We start from the raw sequence: 8,668 nt of genomic DNA, 5'->3' as shown, positions 1-8,668 counted from the left end.
TGCAGGTCAAGCAACCCTCGCTTATGGCAACAGCAGTCCTTGATGCCAGTTTCCACCCTCAGCAGGACAATGCACCCCGACACGCCATAAAAACTGCTCAGGAGTGACCCGGGGAACACGATAGAGCTAAGCTGTTCACCCGGGCTCCACACTCCCTAGATCCAAATCTTACTGAGCATCTGTGGGATGTACCAGGATAAACCTGATCTAGGAAGGTCCCAACCTGCAACCCACAGAACCCACAGAATTCACTGACATCCACAGAGGTCCTGTGTCCGTGGCCCACTGGGTCAGAGGAGTTTTAGCAGCACAAAGGAGATCAACGCAATATTAGACAGGTGGTCATAATGTTATGCCTGATCGGTGTATATTACTCTGTGAAAACAGTCGTCCTCTTTAGTTCTTAGTGGCACTGTGAAGTGATGATGCCATACTGAAATCACCGGTGTTATGTTGGCTTGGGCTGAGGATTTTGAAAAGTAGGAATTATGGATAATGTAGGATGTCAGATCATTATGACGTCAGCATAACATTACATCAAAAACACAAAGCCTAAGCTACTACAGACTCAACAATTGGAAATATCTGCCACACAAATGAATCACATCCATCATAGCAGCTGCAGCCAGTCAATCAATGCCTATATCACATCAAGCACCAGTGCGTTGTTGTCACTGATAACATTATCCCGTGTCACTGCTCCCAAATATGACAAAATAGAAACACGTGAAGGAATAATGTTTACAACATTAGTTGAACAGAAGATAATAGACCAACTCTTTCTTTAGATATTATTTTAAACTGCCTCATTGTTTCAATGCTGCGTCCTTTTTAATGCTAAAGCTCACAATGGTTCATAACCACTGTTCCCTCTAAGCTGCGCGCGTGCGCAATTGCGCACTGCTGACACGGTCTCCGCGCACAGAAAATCTGCGCTGCGCACAAAAAAAAAAAATCCAACCTAAATTGTAAATAAAATAAACACGTAACAATTCATTCTGTTCTATTTTTCAGTGTGAGTCAGTGAGTAACCGGTGACTGGCTGCTGCAGCCAATGATGCGATTCACATACGTATTTACCATAGACTGTATATAATGGTATTTACGCAGCTAATTAACGTCAGGCGTCCTTATGTGCAGCCACCGTTGTTCTCATAGATATGAATGAGTAGATAGGACACGCCCCTTTGAGCTGCGTGCTACAGCGAGGCTAAGCTAGTGGGGGCAAAGTTTCAGTGCATTCCGTTGATGTAGACGGCGTGAAAACGGAAACAACAAGTATGCCGGCTCATTGTGCTGCATACAATTACACACTACGTCGTACGATTGAGACAAGGAAACTTGGAATGACTTTTCATAGGTAAGAATAGTTTTTGGCTCTTTTTTCATTATGAAATCTTGTTGAGAGCTTCCAGTCTATGAGAGCTAACTAGTTAGCCACTAGCAAAACGCTAAGGCGAGCTAGCAGCTTGACAAGCAAATACCAGACGATTAATAGTAGCTGTAGTATAGTTGTACAAGCAGTAGTAGTAATACTAAAAGTACAAGCAGCAGTAGTAGTATAAACAGCTGTTAGAGTCGTAGAAGTAGTATCAGCATTTGTAATAGTATTACAAGTTGTAGTAGCAGTGCCAGTATCAGCAGCAGTAGAGTGTACTACTACTACTACTAGTACTAGTCACATTGCTATTACTACCACCAATACTACCAATAGTAGTTATAAAGCCTAACTCATATATATCCAGATTACCATCTATGTTCTTCCTCCAAACCCATTTTATGATTGGGATTACAGAATTACAGAATTACTCAAATAATTGAAATGTTACTAAACAAGGTTATACTTATCAAATTAAATAGCTCTGTTCTCCAGTGTATTGGCGAATTCGGTTCTTTGTACTTAATTTATTAGCATGATTTCTTTTTAATATGGTGTGTACAGACTTAATTACTTCTCTGTCTACTTTTCTTACTCCATGTAGGTTTCCCAGAGACTATGGCTTGAGGAGGAATTGGAAGTTTGTCGGCTTAGACCTGGTGTCATTCCATCAGTGTTAAACTTCCCGGCTCATCTTGGAAGAGTACGTGCCAGAAAGACCACGACCAAGCAGCCTTGAGATCTTAGGCAGCGTCTCCCTCAGGTGGGTCACAGGTCTTGCGAAGTGGCGTAAAGGTATTAAAAATTTGCAGAATAAATGGTTAGTGCCACGTTAAAATCCAGTACCTGAGGTTTACAAAACTGTCAAGAAAAAAATTTTCTGATGAGGGATTCTCAAAAATACGTAATTTAAAAATTACATTAACTTTTGGGAAAATTATGTGATTTTGAGATGCTCGCCAAGGTGCACTATTGCAGATCTTATACTAATATGACATTTAAGGGTTGCTGGCAGTAAAAATTAGTAACTGTTTTGATTGGATTTAGTTCAGAGACCTAAATACCTCCTTATGCCTATCTACCACGTCAAGGTACCAATCACAGACAGGTTTTTTTTTGTTTTGTTTTGTTTTTAATTTTCGTTTTGTTTTTCTAAAATATATCTATGTAATTCTAAAAAAAAGACATAAATAAACAAAATTAAAAGAAAACAAAAACAACAAATCATTGAGTACAAGAAATTGCAACATTTAACAGTTAACTGTCCAAATGCTTGTTGCTCATGACTCAGAGATTGACAAGTCTGAGTGCACTGTGTCTGAAGCCTATTCCGACTTATTTCCCAGTCCTTTATTTGAAGACTTGTGGCGTTTGAGGAAATGGGGACATACACAACAAAGAATGCATCAAGTTCAATGTTGTAAAGTCAACTGGATCTTCCAGAGCAGCAGGCTTTCCCTTGTCTAATTCCAAGAGGCTGTTTCTGCAGCGCGTAGAGATACCATTGGGCAACTTTTGATCAGTTGGATCAAAATCTTCCATGAAGAATTTGTGTACTCTAATGAGAACAATTCCTGTGATAGGCACCATGGATGAGCATTTCTTAAAGCAGACAAGGCAAACTAAAGATCGATTGATATCATGAGTTTTTGCTGGCGGCATTCTTAGTCTAACTCAGGTTGTGTAATATCAGTCACTCTATTTATCTCAACTTCAACAAAAAGAATAAATTGCTTGTGAAAAAGAGCTAATTAAGGCCTCTAACATGTTACACACTGCAAAACAGATATTAAGTTTGGCATATAACAGAAAAGGAAGGGTGCAACCCATTGCCTCTTTCAGGTCATCTTTCAAAAGTTTGAATACATTTCTACCATAACATTTGATTTGATGAAGCTAATAGAAATGCTAACAACTTGCCAACTACTGTGTTACACCAAAATCAGCATGTACCTCGAGATGCAAATGTAGAGGACTTAAGATGTGTGGGGTTACTAGTGTTTCAACAGCTTAATGTATGAAAAGTAAATGGACCAGATGGGCTTTCTCCTTACGAAACTTTCAGTACTATGGAACTAACAATAATACGTGTGCACACCAAAACTGCTGAGATAGGATGATAAGGATACATCTCTTACTTTGATGAATTATGTACATGAGCACCAAAATTTACCTGTAAGCTACGCACATTGGCCCTGTTTCTTGATTTTAAGTCAGTGTTTTATACAATTCTTAGTAGAAATATTCATGAAACTTGTGTCAGAAATATTTGTGTGCAATAATCACATACTTTCTGTTTAAGGAATAAGAAAATGTGCATCATGCTTGCTATTAATACTGTACCTCAGCAAGGCTGTGTGCACTCACCAACATTGTTTACTATCTACTAGGGCTGGGCGATAAATCGATTTTATCGATTAATTCGAGTTTGTACTTAATGTCGATTTGTTTTAATGAAAATCGATTTTCTCATCAACATCCGCCACCAACACCTTCCCGCTGGGCTCCCGTAGTTCAGAGTGCGCCCCCCTCCCCCCCGCGCTTGATACACAAACAACATGGCGGCGAGCGGTGCAGATCTAAAGGTACGTGTCCACTAGATGCTATTTCCCCCCACGGCAACGCACCACATCTGAAAATCACACAGACGGTGGTCACTAGCGAACCACAACATGGTCACATGACAGCGCTGAGCAACAGCAGGACGCTACGTGGTGACGTCACCGAGCTTTCAGCTGGACTGTCCTGCAGACAAGTCAGATAAACACAGCGGCTCGGCCGCAAATTGTACTTTTATTTAAAAAAAAACTTCAGCGAAAAGTATTTCTGAAAGCATTTGAAGCGAGAAATAATCTGCAGCAGCTGAATCTGTCCTTGTTTTAGGTCACCGACGCCTAGTTTAGAAGTTTGAGGACAGTTTCACGATGCGTGGAATCTCTGCACGCTGCATCCAATTTACATAAAGTAGAAGTCAGTCTACTTTATGCAAATGAGCTGTAGCCCTCTCCAGGTAAACACACCGGATCACAACTGGAAACGCACTGCAACCGGACCAGCATGCCACATGCGGCGCATTTCCAGCTGCGATCAGGTGTGTTTACCTGGAGAGGGCTGCAGCTCATTTGCATAAAGTAGACTGGACTCTGTGCAGAGATTAGGTAGGGGGGAAAAAAAAAATCGGATAAATCGTGAATTGGGATTTTTTGTGTTACAAATCGGAGATTTTTTTTTTAGGCCATATCGCCCAGCCCTACTATCTACACCATTCACTTTTGTAATATTACTTTGAAATATTTACAATTTGTAAACCGCAAAACATCTGTTTCATGCTTTGAATGCCACATCTAGTTAAAAACTTGCAAAAGTATGCCTTGGCAAGCAAGTAAAAATCAAGGAATTTTTGCAAAAACAGCCATCGATTTAAAATCAATTTTCTTGAGAATGCCTCATCAGAAAATTTTTTTCTTTGCAAATTTGTAAACCTCAGATACTGAATTTCAATGTGGCAATAACTATTTATTCTGCAATTTTTTGACACCTTTACACCACTTCGCAAGACCTGTGGGGTGTCAACGGTGTTCACGGTCAGGTCTGTGGTAATCCCATCAAAAAACAAAACAGAAAAAAATCTAGATTATAAATCAACATGTAACCAAAGCACTCTGTGTATAACGCCATAGTATAGGATCAACATGTAACCAAAGCACTCTGTGTATAACGCCATAGTATAGGATGTAGTTCTGAAAATGTCACAGTATAGTATGCTTTACTCAAGAATAACATAGTATGGCCTGTAGTTCATAGTACAGCATGTTGGCAAGAAAAAAAACAAAACATAGATTATTATGTGGTTCAAAAAGCGCAAAATGATAGGATGTTGCCTAAAATTGTCATGTATGATATGTGGTTCAAAAAATGTCATAGTGCAGTATATTGTCAAAATAGTATGTCATTCAACAAAACATCAGACTATAATATGTCATCTAAAAAATGCCATAGAATAATAATTTCATTGCACAAGTAAAAGTGTAGTAACTTTTAAAACTGTTTGAGTTCTTATATGTTGCTAAAAAAAAAAAAAAAAAACTAAAACAAAAAAAACGTCACAGTAATATGTCAATTTAAAAAGCCTATAGTATAGCGTGTCGCCCAACAAACATCATAGTATAGCATGTCGCTCTAAAAACGTCACAGTATAGCCTTTAGTCCACAGCTGTCAGTAGGTGAGGAGCAACACAAAAACAGTCCAAACGCTGGTTTCCAGAGGGTTAGACGAGTATTTATTTGAAAGACTAAGTTTACAACAACACATGTGAGGGGGTTAAAAACAAATGGGTGTTAGTAAAATAAAAATAAATAAACAGAACTAAAAGTGAACTTCATGTTGACATTGATGGGCATTCCAACCAGGAACAAAGTAAAAGATAATCAATAGAAAAAAAACTCTTCCTGTTCACCTCTTAAAACCCAAAAACACACCGCAGTAGCATCCTAAACTAAAACTACCAATGGGTTCCCTGTTTTCCTTTGTGAACAATTCAAAGGTCCCTCTCTATCTCCCCACACATCCACCAACCACTGGAACACATCTCCAAAGTTCTGCTGGACCAGCTCAGCTTCCCCTCAGAAGAAGTGCTGCCACCTGCCAGATGAAGGAGCCTTTTGAGAGGCAGCTGGCATCGTGATTGGACTGTACTTTGGTCTGTTCCAATCCAGCTTCAGCTCCAGAGACGGCAGGCGGGACGAGTCAACGGAGGCCGGATGGACGAAGGCATGAAGCTGAGTACAATCCAGAAAACAACAGAGGAGGAGTGCAGCAGCCCAGAGCCAGAACAACCAGAGTAGCATCATATGTCTCTTAGAAAACATCATAGTAGAGCCTTTGCTATGAAAAAACGCCATCATATACATTGGATATTGTACAAATAACAAGTCAAAGGAAAGAGACATACATTGTAGAATTGTAGTAATTGTGGGCTGACTGATTTACTGATTATCAGTATTTCATTTTTTACTGATTTATGGTAATAAATACATTTAAAAATGGTGCTACTTTGGCTCTGAACCTTTATCTACCTGTGGTCGCTCTGTCTTTTGGAGTGATTTGATTGGTTATACGTCATGAATAAAACTCCTTTAACATCTGTAAACAAAACAAAAACGTATCAACAAAGTTTTCTGTTAGAGTTTGTGTTCTTCAAAGTTTAACTCCAAGATTTTAAATACTTTCATTTACTGCAAATGAATATCTACTCTAAATGTCTCACTAATAATCATTATCAGTCTTAAAAACCCACAAAACACCCCTCTATACTGGACCACACTTAGTACAGTCTGGTTCCCCCTTCTATAAATCTGCTTGGAATCTTCCACTTCCTGTTTGTCAAAGTGGCCTTCTACCTGGACAGGTTTTGTTGGAGCTCATGCAACAAACATTTTGGGTAACTGCACTTTAATATGGATGGATGACACTGAATTAGAGTCTGTTTTAATGAGACGAGTTAAGATGTGTAGCTCTGTCGTTAAATAGGAAATTATTTCTCTGAATTCACAGAGGAAAGTCTGAAATGTTTGCTAGGTTAGCGTCCCACATGTTCTTTGGCTCAGCTAAAGCTAACTCTCTCCAACTTCTGGATCTCTTGAGTTGCTTGTTGTTAAAATATCTTGCTAGAGGTGCTGAAGCTCAGAAAGTCTGAGATGTTCATTCAAAATAAGCTCATTCTCAAGTCTTATCTAAACTGTCCTCTTTTGATTGAACTTTCCCTAAACTTAGGAGTTAATGACAGAGCAGCACATCCAGACTCAGTCTCATTTATGTAGCGATTAAACTTCAGTGTCATTCATTGATGTTAAAGTGCAGTTTTTCAAATGTTTGCTGCACATGCTCCCGACCAAACCAGTCCAGGTGGAAGACGATGTGAAGAGAAAGCTCCAGAGGATGAATATCACACATTTACGTTGGAAATGAATGTCCTTTAATTAGACATTGTCATGCAAAAGTTGGATTCCCCTTTAATGATGTTCAAATCTTTGTTGAGTGTTTTGTTGATGTTGGTTTCTAAATGTTTTCTGACACTCGGCCCCAAAGATTAAAACCTTCTACGGCTCACAAGCTGCAACAATCCACACATTATCAACTATCTTTCTGACTAAACTAAGATAAAAAGTGAAAAACTGCCTGATTCCTGCATCATGAATGTAAATCTTTTTGGTTTTTATGACAGTAAACTGAATATATTTGGGTTTGACATTTTATAAACCAAAACAAGAAATGAATTACTGGAGAAAACAATCAACAGATCAATGGACAAAGAAAATGTGTTTTCCAACATATATGGCTGAATTACTCCAACATTACAAGATACATACAATTTGAATTCAATTTTATTTATATAATGCCAAATACAGGTCAAATTGTCTCAAGACACTTTATTTTTAGATTTTTTTGTCATATTTAAAATATGACAAAGTAAGAAATTTAAACCTCTTGACTAATCCAATTTATTACTTGGTTTTTAAGAGACTAATCGACAACTAAAATAACTTTCTCCACTAAAACTAATAAACATGAGGTCAAATAGAAGGAACAGTTTTAAATACTGCAGTCCCACGACGACAAGAATAAAGTTTGTCAACAAAAACTAAATCTGCTGGTGGATTCCATTAAAGTCCTAGTAAAGGATAATAAAGTGTGATACTAAAGGTTTGTGGTGCTAAAAATGTCAAAGTAAAGATATCAAGTTGAACATGTGGATGGAGGTTGATAAAAGTTGACCTTTCATTTCTCTGGAGCGACTCCATGGATTTTATGGATGGTGGTTAAAGACCTGCTCTTCTAGTGGTCTTCCTTCTAGTCGCTGTAAAAAGTCAGTCCGTCCTGGCCGACTTCAACTCCTCTTCATGACAAGTTGTTCTACCTCCGACCTGGTGGAAACTCCAGAAACTCAGGAAAACCTGTGGAGACTCGAAGAACTCGTGGAGACTCGAAGAACTCGTCGGGTGGGGGAAGGTGTGGTGGGTGGTCGGGGGAGGTGGGGGAGTAGAGGGGGGAGGCCGCCACCCACCTCCCCGCCTACTCTCCGCCCTGACTCCACCCAGACTCCGCCTTGGCTCTGCCCATGTGGTCACTTCACGAACTACGATGCCAAAGGGAAGACGAATTTATTTCTTTTCATCTGATCTGTAGCTCAGTGAGTTAAGGATTTGCCTATGGAGCTGCAGGTCGCTGGTTCAAGACCAGACCCTTCTTAATTTTTTATCAAAATCCTGACAAAGACAAAGAAAGAAAAT

At 39.2% G+C, this 8,668-nt stretch overlaps 1 long non-coding RNA gene across 1 annotated transcript; it reads left to right on the top strand.

Moving 5' to 3' along the window:
- The first annotated feature begins 865 nt into the window (after window positions 1–865).
- Window positions 866–8,383, top strand: LOC129347972 (uncharacterized). Its single transcript, XR_008600343.1, has 3 exons — window positions 866–1,360; window positions 1,983–2,141; window positions 5,923–8,383. It is a non-coding gene; the product is annotated as an uncharacterized LOC129347972 (long non-coding RNA).
- The last annotated feature ends 285 nt before the right edge of the window (window positions 8,384–8,668 follow it).

The sequence above is a fragment of the Amphiprion ocellaris genome, chromosome 22 (genome assembly GCF_022539595.1).
Source record: "Amphiprion ocellaris isolate individual 3 ecotype Okinawa chromosome 22, ASM2253959v1, whole genome shotgun sequence".
NCBI classification, from domain to species: Eukaryota; Metazoa; Chordata; class Actinopteri; family Pomacentridae; genus Amphiprion; species Amphiprion ocellaris.
This window is presented reverse-complemented; position numbering and strand designations above follow the sequence as displayed.